Genomic DNA, 17119 nt, shown 5'->3' on the forward strand with positions numbered 1-17119 from the left:
CATTAGTATTTTAGATACTGAAAAAATAACCATTTATTAAATAAAATAAGGCGGTATATGGTAAAGAATCTAATAGAGCAATGACACTTTCTCACCTTCAGACTTTTAAAATACCACTTTAATATCCAAATATTATATTTCGTTAACAAATTCCATTAAAAATAGTAATATTTACTGTAAAGACGAAAAAACCCTTTACTCTTCCTTCTCTTCTCTTTCCAACGGTCTGTGCTGGGGCGTGTATTGGCATGGTTGGAGCAATTTCACAAACACTTGGCGTGCACCAAGTTGAAAAAGTTGGAATAACCTAGAGAGAAGGTGAAAATGGTTGGGAAAACTCTCAACAACACACCAAACATAACAAGAACCACAAGAAACCCTAGGGTTGGCCGCCGTCAAACGGTGAGTGAGCATGGTTTGGCTTTTGGGGCTTTTGTAGTAGAGAGGTTGGTGAATCTTTTGGCAGTGGTAAATTGGATTTTGGTGGCCGGAGTTGGCTGGAATTGGGTTTGGAAGCGACGATTAAGGGAAGAAAAAAGTGCAAAAACTAGTGAAAATAGGAAATATGGAGGGAAAAGAAGGTGTGGGTTTGTAGAAGAGGTTGTGAGGAGTTTGTAAGTGGTCTTGGAAGTGACTTTGGACGTCGGAATAGGCCGAAAAAAGGGCAAAAACCACCAGCTACAATGTTGCTAATTAATGTGCACTGCCCCTTGCTAACATGTGCCTCTCTTTGTTCAAGCTAGATTCCGGCCGATTTTGGTGGCCAAAATCGCTCTTGTGACCATCTTGCTGTTATTTATAATGGACTTTTGACCATCCTACCCTTCTTCACAACGAAACTTACTAACATAATTGTGCTTTGAGTATTAAAGTAGTATTTTAAAAGTTTGAGGGTGGGAAAGTGTCATTACGCCATTTTTCAGGTGTGAAAAAATTGTTTACTCTTTTCATAGGCAGCGAAATAAAAAACAAAGTGTAAGGTGTGTTAGACAGGTGGCATTGGACTATGTTAATGTTTTTGGATGGAATGGAAATGTAATATAGAAGACTGGATTATATTCTATACTAGATTTGATGCATGATAGTATTTGATAGAATTATATTTTGAAATTCAGGAAGGGAGTCCGATTAACGAATTGGGAGCGAATGTCTATGATATTGTTCTTTTGTTATGTGGTAAATCCACCTACACGGATTCGCTCTACATGTCCTAGGGAGGCATTGTTACCAAACCACATGTCACTCCATTAGAGGGCTACTTCACTTGTAAGTTTACCAAAGGTCTATTAATTGGTAAGCATCAACTTGTGTTGTTAGTGAGGTCGCGTGTCACCTCATAAGGGTTACTTCATATGCAAGTCCATCCCAGGTTGCGCAGGGATGTAGCCAGGATTCTGAGTTAATGGGTTCAAAACATTAAAGTTGGTAAATTTACAATAAAATATATATTGAAGTAACAAGCATAAAAAATGTACTTTTAAAAGTTATATATACCAAATTATCAATTCTACAATTGTTCTCGACGATTTTTCATATTCTCAAAATGTTACATAATTACTTCATTGACAATTCCATCAAATATCTCTCTCTTAATATATGTGATAAGACAATCATTTAACAATTGATCTCTCATTCGATTCTGTAGTCGATTTTTCACAATTTGCATCGTAGAAAATACTTTTTCAACATTTGCAGTTGCAACAGGTAATATCAATGCTAATTTCATGTCTAAAAAGATAATAACACAAAAAAAAAAAAAAAAAAACACCCTCATTTTCTGCACCATACTCCAACCAATTTGCATATTCTCTAAACCAAACGGGATTAAAATGACGCATTGAATTCCCAATTGCTTGCTTTTTTAAATTATGATTGTGTGGTTGGCAAGGTCATTTTTGCAAGTATGCCTTTCTCACTTTGTCTCTACATTAGGATGATATTCTAAAATTTTAATCTTTAATCCAGGATCTGCTGGAAGACTACTCAAGTTAAGCTTAACATATGTTTGTCTTGAACTAGATTTCATAGGCTTATTATGAACAATATCGTGACACCTTATGTTTTGTTCAACTGATGGTTCCTCATTAGAAAACTTTCTTTTGATAAAAAACTTGTCCATAACTAAAAAAATAAAAATAAAATTATTATCATAAATATACTTTATTTGCAATAACAATTAAAAAACAACACAAATTTATCAAAATTCAACTTATAACTTAGGTTTTTTAAACAATTTCTACTAACCCAATAAAATTCAACTCATAAACCCAACAAAACTCATCAAATCTAACTCTAAATATCAAGCAATTAACCAATATATCAAAATTAAACCAAATCCTCAAATCTCTACAACTTAGGGTTTCATCAATTCTTTAAACCATATTCAAAATTAACTCAATAACTAACCACAATTTATCAAACCCAACTTAAAATAGCAATTAATTAACCCATACCTCAACATAAACAAGATTAAATCAAAACTCACATCAAAATCTAAGAATTATTTCAAACTCATTTATTAAACTCAACAAAAACCCGCAACTCATGATCTTTCATTAATTAAGAAAGCTAAAATAAAAGAATTAATTTTAAGTAAAAAAATAAAAATAAAATTAGTAACATCTTACCTTGTAATCCAAAGGAGTAGCCTTTCTTGATTATCCAACCAAAAGAAAAATATAATAGGAGAGCAAAAAAAGGAAATAAAGAAAAAAGAAAAGTTTAAAAAGTATTAGTTAATAATTTATTTTGTGGGGTCAACATGAAGTTAAGTGGGGTTAAAATTGTAAAATCTATAAACTATTAATATTTTTTTGAAAATTTTGAAATATTCAGTGGATTCAATTGAACCCACAAGCCACTATATGGCTACGTGCCTGAGGTCGCGTGTTGCTCTTTGTGAGGGTTATTTCACCAGTAAGTCCACCAAGGTAACAATATATAAAGGGACCTTAAACCCTAATGGGGGGATCTTCTTGTAACAGCCACATTAAGGTAAATTATTTATGCTTTTATGCCTTTAACTCCTTGAGTTTTGCTTATGTTAAGGTGAAAGATTGAAAATTTGGGAAGTGCAGACTTCGCTGCGGCAAAGGAAGTTTGTCGCTGCGACAACAAACTCTCTGCCCAAACCGTGTTCTAGAATTTGCAAGCTTCGCCATGACGAAGAATAAATTTCGTCGCGGTGACATATGCTCTGGAATGCTTCGCTGAGGTGAAGAAGAATTTTCTCCGGGGCAAAGAACTGGTTGGAAATCTTGAGAAGATTCTAGAGAAAATTTCCTTAAGGGAAAAATGACCATTCTACCCCTAATTAGTTGTAAATGTGGAGAGTGAAAAGTAAGGAAATTTCATGGAAAATGCTATGAGGGTGAGAGCATTCCTGTAAATGACTAAAGGGCAAAAATAAAATTTCTAAGAAAGTGTAAGGGCAAAATGGGAAAGTATGCATATTAATATGAGATATTAAGAGTTCAAGAATACAAACCCTATCATTCTCTACTCCCTCACATGCCACTCTCATCTTCAATTCTCTCAATTTGCTTCACCAATTTCAAGGTATTTTAGAGGACTTTTGGAAGAGATTCAATCCTAAGCATCCAAAGGTAAAAATTCTTGTAAAAATGTGAGATTAATTTTTAAAGTGTTGAGTTCTTATAGTTTATATGCTTAGGATTTTAGAGGAAGAGGAAGTCTACCAAAGAGAAAGAGATTCTAGTGGAAGTACTCAAGTTCAAGGTAAGTAAATCCAACCCTAGTCCTTGATTTAAGCAATCATTAAGTAGAGAATTTCCCTATATGTATTTTATATACTTGAGCATTGAGTTTTGTTGATGGAATTGATGATGAGTGTGGTTTGATCTCCACCATGAGAAGTAGTGTTTAGTATGAGATGAATTGGTGGAAGTTTGAAGAAATTATGAAGTTGTTGAAATAGAATTTTGAAGTGTGAATTTCCTGGCCAGGTTTGAGATTAATTGTAGAGAATTGTGTTTCAATTTTGGTAGCTAGAAAAAGAGATAAAAGAGTAACTAATTTAGTGCTTATTTGTGCATACCACTTGTTTGATTAAATTCCAAAGTGAAGTGCATGTATTGTTATGATAGTATAAAAGTTTGAAATGAGTTTGTAGATGGTAGAGAAAGTAGGAAATGACATGTTTACATGCCATATTGCATCTTTGCATTTAACTAAGAATTGAGAAAGAATAATAAGAAGAATCCATCTACATGCATATATGCATACAAGCACACTAAAGAACAGAGAAAAAGAAAGAAAAACACAAAGAACAAAGAGAAAAAAAAATGCTAAAGAAAAGAAAAGAAATGTTGTTGCGATGGGGAACCCGTGGGTGACAAGAAGAAGAATATTCCCACATACACGCCGCCTTCAGTGAGGGGCCTAAGAATAAGAAGAAGAATTTGTACGGCCCGTAAGAGTGCATATGGATGAGGGTTGTACCCAAAAGAATATACCTACATGCACGCCGCTTTTAATGAGTGGCCTAAGAAGAAAAAGAATTCATACAGTCCGTAAGAGTGCATGTAGATGAGGACAATCCATGCGGCAACCAACTCCGATCGGCAAAGAATAAGAAAGAATAGAAAAGAAAAGAAGAGATGAAGAAAGAAAAGAAAAGAAAGAAAGAACAGAAAAGAAGAAAGAAAGAATAGAACAGAAAGAAAGAAAGAAACATAGAAAAGAAACAAGAAAACAGAATAAGAAATAGAAAAGTAGAAAGAAAATGCATTCTTATGCATTTGTGCATTTGGATCATATCTATGCATGATACCATGATTACTACATGGGTAGTGAGAAGTTAGAATAAAGAAAGAATAGAGAGAACTAGAAAGAAAGAACAGTGAGAACTAGAAATAGTGAAAGAAAAGAGAAAGAACAAAGAAAGAACTGAGAAGAAGTGGGATGTAAGGAAAGAATTCAGAATATGAGCAACGAAGATAGAAGAATAGTGTAGTGGATTTACTTACTAAGCAACTAGTGCTCACCTCGTTGTTTCTAAATGTTTTTGCAGGGAATAGGTGAGAAGCGGTTGGATGGACGTCGAGAAGCGAAGAGAAATGGAACTACTATCCACTGTTTTTAAGCTAATGTATATGATACTTTTGTTATGTAAAGAATTTAATATCTAAAGTAAATAAAATTTTCGTTTTCACTTAAATGCATATGTGTTTTTATCATATTATATTTCCCAAGTATATTAGCTAGAAAGAGTTACTACATTTTTGGTATCAGAGCAAAGGTTTTGGGATTGACAGTGTGCCACTCTTGATGCATTAACGTTCCGTAGCCGACCGTTGTAAGTTAATTCTTTCCTTACTTATAGGAGCAAATGAGTATTTGAGTTGATTTAAGTGTGGTTGTCTTGTAGAGGAGACGTTGAACCTGAGCAAGTATTAAGAATGCAATGAGTGCGGGGGAACCTTCCAACCCGCCAGAATCTACTCCCCTACTCTTGATAAGGCGAGAATTCAAAATATTATACAACAAGTGTTAGTAGAGGGTCAAGGAAGAGTTGTACGAGAGAGAGTAGAAACCCCTATTCGTGTACCGATCACCAAGGAAGAAAGAGAAAGATCAGTACCTCCGATAGTGTAGAACCATATTGAGCCTATTTATGGGCTACCAAGCCAACACCAGTCGTCAGAATTTTGAGGTACAACGGACCCATTAGTGGCAGAGGAGTGGTTTAGGTCCCTAGAGCATACGACGACAGTTTTTCCCATGACAAACCGAGAGAAGATCCGGTATGCTAGTTTTCTATTTCGGGGTGATGCCTAGATTTGGTAGGAGTTGATGGAAGATACTCATGAGATAACAGTTATGACCTGGGGAGAGTTCAGGAGATTATTTGAGACTGAGTATAGAACAGTTGATCGGGTTCATGAAAAGATCCAGGAGTTTATTGGTTTGCAGCAAGGCACTGGTACAGTGAAAGAATACTCAGTGAAATTTAATTCCCTCGCAAGGTTTGCGCTAGGTGTAGTGAGTAACCCAAAACTAAGGAGGGATAAGTTTGTGTATGGGTTGAAGCCAGAAATAGCCTGTGATGTAATGGCAGGTGCCGAGCCCCCTTGGACTTATAGTGAGGCTTTGGAGCGAGCCTTACGTGCTGAGATCTTTGTGAACAAGCTCACCCCAGCCGGTCCATCAATAGCGGGATCGAGTGAGCCATCTCTCGCTCCACAGAGAGAGAGAAGTAATGTTTTCAGAAATAGGGAGGTGAGAAATAAGAAGAAATTTCAGCCTAAGAAGAATAGAAGAGACTAGCAAAGTAAACAGCCAAGGACTATTGAGTGTTCCCCATGTCCAAAGTGTGGGAAAATGCACCCAGGGGAGTGTTTAAGGGAGTTAGGCCGGAATGTATGCTATAGGTGCCAACAGCTGGGGCACTTGATGAAAATTGTAAAGCCCCTCTTGCACGTGCAGCACAGATTTCTAGAGGTACCAATGCTCAAGTGTTTACAATGGCATAGAGTGAAGCCGAGGCTAACCCATCCGCAGTTACCGGTCAGTTACTATTTCATTCAGTTCCTCTTTATGCATTGATTGATTCTAGAGCTACTCACTCTTTTATTACTTATGGGATGATAGAAAGATTAGGTTTGAAACCTATTAGAGTGAGTCAACCTATTAAGATAGAATTACCTGATGGTGTTAATGTGGTGACCCATGAGATGCTACTAGGGGAGTCCGTAATGATCCATGGAAGAGAGTTACTAGTTGATTTGATAGTATTTGATATGCCCGACTTTGATGTTATTTTGGGCATGGATTTCTTAGGGAGGTATGGAGTAGAAATTGAATGTCGGAAAAAGAAAGCAAGATTTAATCTTGATGACAGAGATAAATTTAGTTTTGGAGATGGCCATCAACTGAGTATGTTAATAAGTAGTATAAAGGCTAGAAAGATGTTAAGAAAAGGGTGTTCTGGGTATATTGCCCATGTGGTGCAAAGTAGTGACGTCCCACAACCAGAGATTCAGAATGTGCCAGTAGTCCGGGAGTTTTTAAATGTATTTCCGGAAGATTTGTTGGGTTTACCCTCGGAAAGAGAAGTAGATTTCAACATTGAACTGGCCCTAGGGACAACATTGATTTCCAAAGCCCCTTACCGGATGGCCCTGATAATCCTAGGATTATACTGTTTTATCTAGGCTTTTTGGCCGAATTTTGGATACTTCTTATTTTGTTTGTGCCTGAATTGCAACTTAATTTCATATATTTTATGTTTTAGGCCAAAACGTGCAGTTAGAGCAAATATTGAGCGAAATTGAGTTTCTGGACCCAGAAGCAAGCGAATCTCAGGATTCAAGGAAGTTCTAAAGCGGATTTGAAGCACTATGAGCTTGTTCCTATTGGAGAACACCAAAGATTGAAGATTCAAGCAAGGAAGCAAGCAGAGGGCAGTTTCATGATTTCAGAATTGTTCAGAAAAGTTCGCCGTGGCGATAAACTCTCAGGACAGATAAAGAATTGTAAACCAACTCGTTGCCGTCTGCAAGTTTCAGTTTTTATTAAAACTGTGCGTTTTAATTTAGGCGAGTTTTAGGTTTTTTTGGACCGACTATATAAGTGAGACTTAGTCATTTTAGTTGGAGTTCGACTTTGTTTGGGAGAAAGAGGAGAAGATTGGAGATTGAAACTCTTTGGATTCATCAAATAGGGAAGATTTTGTTCTCTTTTCTTTATTTCATCACGTTGAATGCATTGTTTACATCTTTTATTTCGATTTGTGTTAATTTTTGTATGAACTAACTCACTTTTGGGTTAGGGTTTTGATGTAATTAGGATTTTATTGTTTAATCAATAAATTGATGTTTCTTTTACATTCTATTGCATGGATTGTGTGATTACTCTTGTTTTTATTGAAATTACTTGTTGGGCATGATGAGACTGAGAAGTGAATCATGTATTAGCTTCTTAGGGTAATTGCCATTGTTGTATTGAACTCTAGAGATAGGCTTGAGAATCAATGAAATCAATTTAGGATTCCATTTAGCTTAATGAACTTGGAACTATTAACCTTCAATTTGTTGGGTGCGGAAGCTTAATAGGGATAAGTAGGAAAACATAGCCTGAGAAGGTATGTTTTACACAATAGGGTGTCCAATTTATAATCTGTGCATGTGAGTGTAGAAGTAACATTATTCGTAGATTAATTCATAAAATCCTAGTGAAGTCAAAACCCTAACCGCTTTGTTTTAATTGATATTTCTCTTGAATTAACATTGTTGTCATTAATTAGCTTTTAAAGTACGTAGTAAATTTTGTTTTAACTTTAGCTTGTTTTTCTCATGCAAATCCAAACATTTTTCGATTTCTCCAACTTGATAAACAATTAGGAAAAATCAGTGCTTAACAAACAATCCTCGTGGGAACGATACTCTACTTATCACTTTATTGCTTTTAGCGACTAATGCACTTGCTACACATTGCATGTTGTAAAATCAATGCATCAAGTTTTTGGCGCCATTGCCGGTGATTGATTTTGTGTTAACATTGAACTTTTCTTGTGTTAGCTAGATTGGAGTTTAATTTTAATTTTAATTGTTTTCTAGTTTAATTGTGTTGTTCTTTTTTGTTAGCTTGTGATCTCAGGCTTTCTTTCTTTCTGTGTAGTTTATACGAAGAGCTAGACATCATCCAGTGGTTCCTATTGATCCAAAGATTGAAAGAACCGCAAGAAGACTTAACAGAGAAAGAAGAGAACGAGAGGCTATAGTCATTGAGATGGCGAAAAACAGAACATTGAGGGAATTTTCAATACCTACGGTTGATGGTAGTGGTCCAAGGATAACTAGGCCACCAGTGCAAGCCAACAACTTTGAAATAAAGCCGGCAATCATCCAGATGATCCAACAGTCGGTTTAATTTAAGGGAGATCTGAAGGAAGATCCAAATTCACACATTGCAAACTTCGTAGAGATTTGCGACACCTTCAAGTCAAATGGAGTGTCAGATGACGCCATCAGATTAAGATTGTTTCCTTTTTCATTAAGGGATAAAGCAAAAGGACGGTTAATGGCACTACCACCAGGAACAATCACAACTTGGAATGAATTGGCATAGAAGTTCCTGACTAAATACTTCCTTCTAGCGAAATTTGCAAAGATGAGAAATGATATCACATCGTTTCTACAGGAAGAGACTGAATCACTGTATGAAGCTTGGGAAAGATATAAGGAACTGCTGAGAAAGCGTCCGCACCATGGTTTGCCAGTTTGGATGCAAGTCCAAACGTTCTATAATGGGTTGATGGTTAATGTGCAAACAATGGTGGATGCAGCATCTGGAGGAGCATTGCAAAACAAGACACCTGAAGAAGCTTATGAGTTGCTTGAAGTCTTGGCAAGTAACAACTATCAGAGACCCAATGAGAGAATGTAGCCGAAGAAGTCTATAGGGATTCATGAAGTTGATGCTTACAAGGCCATTTCAGCCCAACTTACAACACTTCGGAAGCAATTAGGAGGTATGCAAGTGAATTCTATTCAAACACCTCAACTGACATGTGATTTTTGTGCAGGTAACCATGTGAGCAATGAATGTCAAGTGGGGAACACCTTTGCTTCAGCTTCATCATCATCGAAACAAGTCAACTATTTGGCAGGAAATCAGAGACAACACAACAATCCTTTCTCCAACACATACAATCTGGTTGGAGAAATCATCCAAACTTGTCTTGGGGCAATCAGAATCAGCAAAAAAACCAATGGAATCAAAAAACAGTGCCAAACAATCAAGTGAGGGTGAATAATCAACTAGGGGATCAAAGATTGTCAAAATTGGAGGCTATGTTCGGGAAATTCATGTAAGAGACCACAGGTTTCATGAGTGAGACGAGGGCAACTTTCAGAAACCAAGGGGCATCCATTCGAAACATGGAGGTACAGGTGGGGCAAATAGCAGAAAAACTGAATGAGAGACCACGGGGTTCCCTACCAAGCAACATAGTGACAAATCCACGTGAACAAGCGAATGTAATAACTCTTCGGAGTGGAACAGTCTTGGAAGAGGTGGAACAAACAGAAAAAGAAGAGAGCCCACCAAAAGACAAGGAAGATTCTGATGAAAAAGTCGACGAAGAGATCATTATTAAAGAGAAACCAACAAGTCCCAGGGAAGAGGAACCAAAGAGGGAAGAGAGGCCAAGGCAAAAGAAAGAAAAATTGTCATTTCCTAAGATACCACCAGAGTTGGCATATCACACCCCTCCTGCGTCTTTTCCTCAAAGGCTCAGAAAGAAAAATCAGGATAAGCAGTTTATGAAATTCATTGAGATATTTAAAAAACTGCATATTAACATTCCTTTTGCAGATGCCTTATAGCAGATGCCGAGCTACGCAAAATTCCTCAAAGAAATTCTGTCATACAAAAGGAAGTTGGAAGAGGAGGAAACAGTGATGCTTACGGAGGAATGTAATGCCATTCTATAAAAGAAGCTACCACCAAAACTCAAGGATCCAAGGAGTTTTACTATCCCTTGTGTTATAAGAGATATTACATTTGATAGAGTTTTATGTGATCTAGGTGCAAGCATAAATCTAATGCTTTTTTCTATTTTCAGGAGACTAGGGATTGGTGAAGTGAAGCCAACAACCATATATTTTCAGCTTGCAAATAGATCCATCAAGCATCCGAGGGGCATAGTGGAAGATGTATTGGTTAAGGTGGACAAAGTCATATTTCCCGCAAACTTTGTCGTGTTGGATATCGAAGAGGACAAGGAAATGCCTCTCATCTTGGGGCGACCAATTCTTGCCACTGGAAAAGCCTTAATTGATGTGTAAGAAGGAAAATTACTTTTAAGGGTCCAAGATGAAACGGTGACATTCAATGTTTTTGAGGCCATGAAATTTCCATTAGAGTCAGATTCTTGCTTTAGTGTAGACTTGGTGGACAGACTAGTAGCAGATGCTATTTAAGAGAACACCCCTCAGCTACCTTTAGAAGCTTGCATTGCCCAATAAAAAACAACAGAGGTAGATGAGCCGGCAAAGAATGAGTGTGCTAGACTTTTGGAAGCACTTCAACCGATAAACGCAAGCCAAGATCCAGAATTTGAAGAGTTTGACATCGAAAAAGAGAAGAAAAAGGCAAGAACGGAAGAACCTCCAAAACTTGAACTGAAGCCTTTACCTTCTCACCTCAAATATGAGTATCTTGGTGAATCAGAAACCTTTCCAGTGATCATCAATGCAAGGCTGAGTAAATTGGAGGAAGAGTGGTTGATTCGGGTGTTAAGGGAGCATAAATCAGCAATTGGATGGACCATATCGGGCATTAGAGGAATATCTCCATCTTTTTGTATGCACAAGATACTCATGGAAGATGATGTCAAGCCTAGGGTGCAGCTACAATGGAGATTGAATCCTTCTATGAAGGAAGTGGTGAGAAAGGAAGTGGTGAAACTTTTAGATGCACGCATAATCTACCCTGTTTCAGATATTCCATGGGCGAGCCTAGTACAAGTGATTCCAAAGAAGGGAGGTATCATGGTAATAAAGAATGACAACAATGAATTGATACCAACTAGGACAGTCACGGGCTGGAGGGTGTGCATTGATTACAGGAAACTGAATGAAGCAATAACAAAGTTTTAGACTCAGCCCAAACCTATAGAACACTTTCTCCATCCTGCCGTCAAGAATTGTTACTGCGTTTCCAGTTCCTTTCAGACCTAGATACAACTCAGCTCATATCTCCCATTTCGTCGTCAACACCTCAGATTCGGCATTTGGACCTAATTGAAAATCTTTCAGTTCTTCTTCTCAGGTTAGTGATCTCTTTGTTTTTTTACCGTAGTTTCCTATCTCTGTCTTTCTTTTCAATCAGTAATAGTCTTTATAAGTTGACCAGTTCATATCTCCCATTTGATGCGAGCTTGACACCTTACCAGTTCTTTGAATTTCTGCCATTGAAGAATTAATTAACTGAGGCAATTGAGAGTACTTTTTGCTTGAACTAATTACTTTATAGCTAGGGTGAAAATTAATTAGGATGTAGTGGGGGTAGGGGTCGGACTTTGCTATGTGTGTGTAAGCCTATGGAATATATTTAGATTATTTTTATAATTTTTTATATTGGTGAAATTGAGACAGTTTTTATTGTTTATGATGCATAGAATTACTGCATAAAATGCATTTGGACCATGTTGGTTGATTCAATGAAAGTTGCATTTAAGAGATTATTAATTAGCTATGGCGAAGTTGATATATAGACTGAGGAAAAACTCAATTTACATTATCAGTAGTTGGTTTGAATTTTGTACCTCAATTGTTCTAAGTTTTTAATTTCCATATTTGGATTTCAGTAGTGTCTGGTGTGTATTAATTTGGTGAGATGGTCTCACATACTGGAATGAAACATATCCTGGTAGTTAGAATGATTAGAGGATAGGAAGCCACATATTGAAATTAATGAATATCTCAGGAATTCAAAAAATGATATTGCAGTTCTTGAAGTATCCTTTAATTAATATATACAATAGTAGGTTTTACTATCTGTCCTTAGAGAAACTATTACCTCACAATGTCCATTATGGTCATTAGCACTTTGTTTAAATCTTCAGATTTTGCCATTCACAACTAAAGTTATTGAGTATGTACTGGATCTTTTAATGGCTAAATTTATGCTTGAAGTGGAAACTTTTCTGTGTAGAATGACTGCATTTAGCATTTTTAGGGCTTATTGTTGAGTGGAAAATATCTTTTAATGCCTGATCATTGTGTTGTCTTATTTTGTGATTTATTTAGCATCTGAATATTAATCTCTGAGTTGTCTGAGATTTGTATTACACTTTTGGATTGTGATACGTTGACAGATTCTTCTTACTATGTTTTTGGGCTCATTTTGCAGGTATCGTATACAGAGTGATAGAAAAGTTGTTGTGTGTAGTGTACATCCATCTGAGCAGGTTTTCCATTGCTTGATGAAGCTCTATTCAACCCCCATCATGCACTATTTTCTTATTCATTCCAGCAAACTAATCAATGGTTTGAAGAGGTGATGATTTGTCTAACTTATGTATTAATCATTTTGTAGGTTGATAACTGCAAGTTCATCGCAATAGCTACTTACAATGCCATGAACAAATGTACATGTCACTCAGCACACCATCGCAGAATTGATCATTACTTTCAACGCCAGAAGACAGTTCGATGTTTATTCGGAATTGGGGTACACAGAAGACCTTGTTGGTCTACCTTGACCGTCGTGCCCCCTGTACTTTCTGTTGAAAGCAATGTTGGGTCAAACAAGGTAATATTTTCTATATGTTTTGTTTACAATGTTATATGTTGCATATGTTCATATTGATATGTATCCTAATTGTTACAATATTTCAATCATGATTGTTGTTCTCACCCTACTATTATTAGATGAGTGAGTCTGTTCAATGGACTGCTGAACTCAACCATAGGTTTTTAGAACTGTTGGCTGAGCGGGTGAAAACAACCCACGGTACTGTAATAAGAGCTTCTGACCATAGGAGGATTAGTGAACAATTACAAAATGTAGCGCAGAAGAAACTGGAAGTGCAACAGTTGGCTTTTAAGTACCAACGCTTGCGATCGACATACAGGTCTTGGCATATGCTAATAGAACATACGGGGTTTGGTTGGGATCATGAGTCCCAAAATCCAACATGTCCTAAAGAGATATGGGAAGAATATATAAAGGTAAACAACATTTTCTTTTTTTTCAATTCTTATAACGCAGTAGTCGGTATGCACTTTTTGTTTTGGGAAAATATAAATTAATGTATGTTTATTTTTTAATAACAGCAAAACCCTGGTGCGCAGCAACTCCTACATAAAGGACTTGTTGATAGAGAGTTATATGAGGTCATATTCCAGAAGAAAAATGCAACTAGCAGATTTGCTTTCACATCTGCATCTGAACCTGCGGCATCCACCATGTGTTTTTCCGATCCTATCGAGGCAGACATGAATCAAGATGACTTTGATCCTGATCCAGATAGATCAACTGGAGAAAAACGATCTAATAGGTCTGGAGATAGCAGATCCATAAATAGGAGGAGGAGAAGGAGAGACGGGGAGGGAAACCCATTTTTGGGTGTGATGACTCAGTTGGCGGAAGCTATTTTCAATAAGACTATGGGATCTGTGGCATCAACTCGCGGTGGTGGTGATGGGACCCAAGAGAACACAAGTGGTAGGATGGATCGATATTCCCTGAAAAATTGTCAGGCAATTTTGGAAAGTATGCAACTTCCACCGCAAGTATATTTGGATGCTGTGAAGTACTTAACTGCTAACCCAAAGTGGCGTCAGCTTATGGTGAACATGTCACATGCGAACAGGGAATTTTGGGTTTATAATGATATCCGTCGTACGTAGATATTTTATATTTACTTTCTTCGTATTACAGACTTAACTTGCTTTGTTCTAAGAACCGATACACCATCTATTGTTGTGCAATGATTCATATATTTAAAATTGAATGTTATTTATATTTTGGTTAGTATTAAAAAAGTATGAACTAATGGAAGCAATTATTACAATGGACAGGTTTAGATGGCGTCGTCTAGCCATACAAACCATAATCAAGATAATGAGAGCGAAGAAGTACAGTTATATATATACGCTACAGCCGCATTGTGTGGGGTTATTACATATGAAATGGAGTTTAGCATGCAACCAAGCCAACCTATAAATATATCTTCATTAAATGGTCACGATTATATGGTGGAACTGCTAAATGGTCATCCTAGAAGAATATACATAAGTGTTGCATGAGCAAAAGATGTTTTCAAACCTTATGTTATATATTGGCACAACGAGGCAAACTGCGAGTAACCAGACACGTGAGTATTGAAGAACAAGTAATGATATTTTTGACAACAGTTGGGAAAAATGCGTCAAATCGTGATTGTGGGGAGGATTACTAGCATTCCAGTGAGATAATCTGTAGATATGTCCATGCAGTTTGTGATGCGATATTGGAGTTGAGGTCAGTCTTTATCAAGTCACCTGACTTCACTGATGTTCCATTGGAGATATCGACCAACCCAAACTTCTACCCATTCTTTAAGGTACTTAATTATTTTTAATTAGTTGATAGTTAAGTTCATTGTTTCATAATTGTTGTTCATCTTCACATATTACTAAAATGCAATTTTGTCAACATGACTATCTTGGAGCGATTGACGGTACACATATATGTGGGTCGAAGCCAGTTGAGGTAGCTGATACGTATCGAAATCGTAAATGGGGCATTGTCGTAGAATGTGATGGCCGTCTACGACTTCAATATGTTGTTCACATATGTCGTCACTGGCTAGGAAGGATCTACCCATGACGCAAGGGTTCTAAATTTAGTTCTAGATGATCTTGGTTCGGGTTTCCCGCATCCTCCTATAGGTATAACTAACTTGTTTATGTACTATAGCTAAACTATAAATATTTTTTTTTTTATGATTCTTCAAATAACATTCAGTTATTCATTATAGGCAAATATTACTTAGTAGATGCAGGTTATGCGAATAAAGGTGGGTTCCTCGCCCCACATAGACAGGTTCCTTATCATGTTTCTGATGCGCGTCGTAACCTTTATGGACTTATGGAGTTGTTTAATTACAGACATGCATCGCTTCGGAATGTTGTGGAGAGGACCTTTGGTGTTTTTAAAAAAAGGTTCCGCATTCTTGATGGCATGAATAATTACCCGTTGCAGAAGAAAGCTAACATTGTTATGGCATGTTGTGTAATTCATAATTTTATCAAAAGGTTTGATACGAACGACCCTATCTTCCAAAGGTTTAATGGCAATGGAGTTTGTGAGGAAGGAAATGGGACGGGTTCAAATCAACTGACTCAGCGTAATACATACGACATGGGAAGGGTTAGAGATAGCATAACTACTGCTCTGTGGGCAGAACATGAGTCCAGCTCGTATTGATAACTGAATATTGGGGTACAAAGAATTTTGAGGGATGATTATTAGTAGCTTCGTATTATTAATTTAGATATGTATTAATGCCGTGTTTTTAAATGATATATTAGTAGTCGAACTTATTATGGAGAAATTGTTTTTAATTAAGCCCTTAAAAAATTACCAAACAACTAATTAATATTATTTAAATGTGAATTGAAAAGTTCAATAATCAAATAATATAAATTTGAAATAAAATGTATCAAAATATTATCTTAAAATCCTTTTTAAAAAAATACATAAAACAATTATTCATTAATTTATTTAATTCAAATATAATATTCAAATAATTAACCAAACTGAACAAGTGATTTGAATAGATATTTCACCTGAATTACCAAAAATACCCCTGTGTTCAGCTAACTTACTGATGGCGCGAGTGGCGTGGGAGTTCATAAAGGTAATACACAACACTAGGCGCAAGCGCACAACATTATCTGACATTATTAAATGCAAACAACATTTTTCTGACATTATCTATTGATAATTCTAATAAATAAACAACATTTTTAAATGCAAACACTTTTTTTTCAGAAAACTATTAAATACAACTCAATTCAACTCAACCCAACTTTTTTCAAAAAACTATTCTCAAAAGTGTAAAATAACGAACCAAACGGAGCCTTAAGAATTTATTAGTATCTGCACCCATTATTGCAGTTCCCAATTGGGAACTACCTTTTGAATTGATGTGTGATGCTAGTGATTTTGCATTAGGAGTAGTTTTAGGGAAAAGGAAGAACAAAGTTTTGCATGTAATTTAGTATGCTAGCAAGACACTAACCGATGCACAGTTGAATTACACCACTACTGAAAAAGAGCTGTTAGCCGTTGTTTTTGCATTTGACAAATTTCGCTCTTATTTGCTAGGTGCTAAGGTGATAGTCTACACAGATCATTTAGCACTCAAGCATCTGTTGGCAAAGCAAGAAGCAAAACCAAGCCTGATAAGATGGATCCTACTACTACAAGAGTTTGAATTGGAGATCCGAGACAAAAAGGGATCAAAAAATGTAGTGGCAGATCATCTATCAAGGATTGAACGACCAACCCAGGAAAGTGAAGAGGAAACTCAAATCAAGGAGACGTTCCCGGATGAGAAATTGATGAGAGTTGAAGAAACACCTAGGTATGCAGATATTGC

General features: G+C 36.5%; 1 non-coding gene across 1 annotated transcript; it reads right to left on the minus strand.

The window, feature by feature from the left end:
* Nucleotides 1-9129: 9129 nt before the first annotated feature.
* LOC116137536 lies at nt 9130-9236 on the minus strand. The gene has a single exon (XR_004129200.1). It is a non-coding gene; the product is annotated as a small nucleolar RNA R71 (small nucleolar RNA).
* Nucleotides 9237-17119: the final 7883 nt, after the last annotated feature.

Source organism: Pistacia vera, unplaced genomic scaffold, assembly GCF_008641045.1.
Source record: "Pistacia vera cultivar Batoury unplaced genomic scaffold, PisVer_v2 Contig329, whole genome shotgun sequence".
In the NCBI taxonomy this organism is placed as follows: Eukaryota; Viridiplantae; Streptophyta; class Magnoliopsida; order Sapindales; family Anacardiaceae; genus Pistacia; species Pistacia vera.